We start from the raw sequence: 3,640 nt of genomic DNA, 5'->3' as shown, positions 1-3,640 counted from the left end.
GGATAATTCAAAAATCACTTGCAAACTTTCTAAAGATAATTAAAGCATATCTAGTATCTGTATTCGTTTGTTACATTTTCGATTATTTTACCTACAGTAGAAAGCATATATCTTAAGTTAAGCTGAGTTTTGATACTTGATAGCATTGTGTAACCAAAGCAAGATGTAGAATATTTCCATTTCTGAGAAAGTTCCCTTTACCCTTTCCAGTTAAATCTTCCTTTGTCTCTTCCATTCTGCTGGCGAGCCCATCCATTTAGCTATTTTTTTTCAGTTATTATACTTTCAGTTACGACATTTTTTGTTTCTAACATTTCCATTTTGTCTTTTTTTATCTTCTGTTTCTTTGATGAGAATTTCTATTTCTTGGCTAAAACTTTTTTTTTTTCATTTGTGTCAGGTGTAATTGCTCATGAAGCTTTTTTATCATGGCTGCTTTAAAATCTTTGTCAGATAATTCTGACATCTCTGTCATCCTGGTGTTGGCATTTATTGATCGTCTTTTCTCATTCATTTTGAGATCCTCCTGGTTCTTGGTCATGAGTAATTTTTGATTAAAACTTAGATCTTTTCATTTTATATTATGAGTCTGTGGATCTTGCTTAAATCTTCTATTTTAGCTGGCTTTCTTTAACAGCTCTCTGAGCCGGTGGAGTTAGAAATCCAAGTTCCCTTCTCTGCCTCAGTTGGTTCCTGGGAGGTGGGGGCTTCTTCGTTATCCCGCGGTGATGGAGAAAGTCCTGACTCTCCACCAGACTTCCTCTGGCAGCCAGAAAGGAAGGAGGCGCCGCCTCCTGTGGTCTGGTGGGAGTGAAAGTCCAGCCTCCCCACATTATCTCAACCCTGCAGGGATGAGGAGGCGGCCTCATTACCAGATGACAGAGATGAAAGTCTGGATTCCCTACTTGGCCTTCTATGACACCGTCCTTTTAGGAGTTTTAGAGTACCTTATTATAGCCTGGAGAGGGTCCAAGTCGAGGCTCTCCACTCTGCCTTTGCTGAGTGGTTGGGTCATGTTTTTATCTGTGATGTTGGAGCACAGCAGTTATTGTCTATTCTGTCTTGCTAGGCTGCTCCTTTCATGGTCCTTTGACTAGAGAGAGCAGGCTTTTGTTGTTTTATTTTTTGTCTGTCTCCTATGGCATTTCTAGGTTGTGGGTTTTTTTCAGCTTCAAGTATGGACTAAATGGGGAAAAAAAGAAGTCCAAGGAACTTACCACTATATTATTCCTTGACTTCCAAGGTCCCTAGATGTCTGCTTTCTCTTTGCCTTTCAAAGTTATCTTATTTTTGTCATATCTAATGTACAAGGTTTTTATTTTTTCTTAGTGGGATGAATTGAGAAAAGTATGTCTATTACATTTCCTCAGAAGTATCCAAGAGGTAAGACTTTATCTTAAAAAATCAAGGTCATAAGAAAATCAGAGTAGATCACCTGTAATAAAAGAAAAATTTGTTTCATAAGATCTCTAATTCATATACATAGATATAGATGTGTTTGGGCACTGGTCCATAATATAAAATCTGTTTTGTATAGTATCATGGTTAAAAATGTTTTAAAATCACCTGTGTAGTTTACCTATCTCTCTCTTAATCCGACACCTGAATCCTCTAAATCTACATAGAACCTCTAAATATATCTGTCTCTGTATTCTCTGTATGAATGAATAGTTAATGTTTGTGTGTCTTAGAGATCACCAAAGGCCTTTCCCCCACTACTGATGTTGAAGTATGTAAGGTAAGCATTTTTTTAATTTCAGCTGTATTTAGATCACCCACTCCAGATTTCATGGGCAGGAAGAGCAAGTAGTTGATGTGGTGATTACATATAAGTAGTCCTTGGAGAACAAAGTTCCCTGTAACAAACTGTTTTACAAAGATGAAATTGTCTCTGCGGCCACGCGAGCCAGAGTGAGTGTGCTTCATGCGGCATGGAACGGGCAATGTCCTGACACAGATGCACGTGGTCTAAACATCTGGCCGGGATAGTGTCATCCAGGCCCAGCTCCAGCAACCACACAATAGTTGTGAGAGCTGCCATCTGGCAAACTTGTAAGGGTGATAGTGTTTTTGGGCCGTCCAACCCTTCACGTTCTATGTTATTTCTTCGCCTCTCTTCTCATTGGCATTTGAATCCAGAATACAGTAAGTCACCTCCATTAATTAAGCCGATACATGGAGAATGTTATGTGTATCTTATATGAGAGAGCTATGAAACATAGACTGTGTCCTCCAGGAACTTTATTTCTCGCTAGAAGCAAAAAATATACATGGACCTGTAAACAGTGTATCTCAATTCTAATAGCTAGTGATGGGTTTGGAGTATATTTTTTTCTAAGGTCATTCATTCATATAGCAACACTTATCAGGTGCCAAATATGTACAACTGTTTAGTGTTCACAGGCACTTCTCTGCTCTGCAGAAGGCAGTCAAGTAAATCAGTTTCAGGACAGCTCTATGGTTCTGTGACTTAACATATTTTTGGTGAATTGCACAATTAGATTGGAAGCAAATTTTATTTGCTCTTTTGAAAAATAGAGATATAAGTTATTCATAAGGGAATGGCAGTGAGTAGAATTGATTCAGGATCTTTCCGTCATACCTTTACTCATTCTATAAACAGTGACTGAGCACCTGCTGTAGCTTAGTCACTTGGCCAGGTGCTAAGTTTGTAAAGCTTAGTAAGAAGTCACTTGCTTCAGTGACTTCCTAGTCGCAGACTAGGCAGACGTGTTAATAAGTATTTGCAATGTATGGCACGTGCACACACACACACACAACATATCGTGTAATAAGAGAAAGAAGTGATTGTCAACATTGCTTACGAGGATATAATTGGTGCATAATCAGTTAAAGCTTCATAGTGGAAGAAAGAGAGAACTTAATATTTCTTGAAGTGTTATCCATGAAAAAAAGAGAAGAGTATATTATGTACAAAGATTGATTCTATCAAAGCAGAAGCACACAACATCTCGGGAGCTGTGAGTGGTTTCTGTGTGATGGTAGAAACCCTTGGTGAAGAAGCCAAAGCAGCCCATGAGTGTCTGCTGGGAGGCCACTGGGAGTGTCTGCATGGTGCCTCCGTTTACAGCAAAGTGCAGAATAAAGGACCCTTTGACTCGAAGGAGGTTCCATCCCTTTTTTCACTCCAGGGAGAGTAGGGTGCAGGTCGGGATTGAAAGGATGGGGAAGCTGGGCGGCTTCCTGGCAGGTAGGAGCCACTCGTTCTTACAGATGAATGCAGCAGCGCCAGCACATCAGACGTCTCTTCTCGCATCGTCTTGCGGAGACAACATGAGGTCTGACACTTCCGGGTAGTCTGTTACTGTGACCTCAGTCATGTCAGAATGGGATCCCTCAGAGGTCAGGCCCAGCAGGGCCCAGACTTACTTCCAGAAATTGGAAATTCTGCCCGTTGGGCTGGGACTTGTTTTGGAGAACTTGCCCTTCATGGGAAAATTCTAAAGTAATCAGATGCTGTTGCGCTATCTTTATTTATTAAAAAATAATGTTCTAACTGAAAATCACAGTGAGATTATTGATAAAGAAACTCTCAAACCGTTAAATAAAGAAAACATCCTTGGAGCTTTCTACTTACAGAGGCAGTAAGTGGATGAAATGAGACGGGGTGGGATTTTTT

General features: G+C 40.0%; 1 protein-coding gene across 9 annotated transcripts in view; it reads left to right on the top strand.

Annotated features, from left to right (window-relative positions):
• The window catches only part of SAMD12 (sterile alpha motif domain containing 12), a 369,255-nt gene that overhangs the window by 27,835 nt on the left and 337,780 nt on the right, over positions 1-3,640 (top strand). The window lies entirely within an intron of this gene.

Source organism: Pteropus vampyrus, unplaced genomic scaffold (genome assembly GCF_000151845.1).
Source record: "Pteropus vampyrus isolate Shadow unplaced genomic scaffold, Pvam_2.0 Scaffold54, whole genome shotgun sequence".
NCBI lineage: Eukaryota > Metazoa > Chordata > Mammalia > Chiroptera > Pteropodidae > Pteropus > Pteropus vampyrus.
The sequence above is the reverse complement of the archived record's forward strand: the minus strand, read 5'-3'. Positions and strand labels throughout refer to the sequence as shown.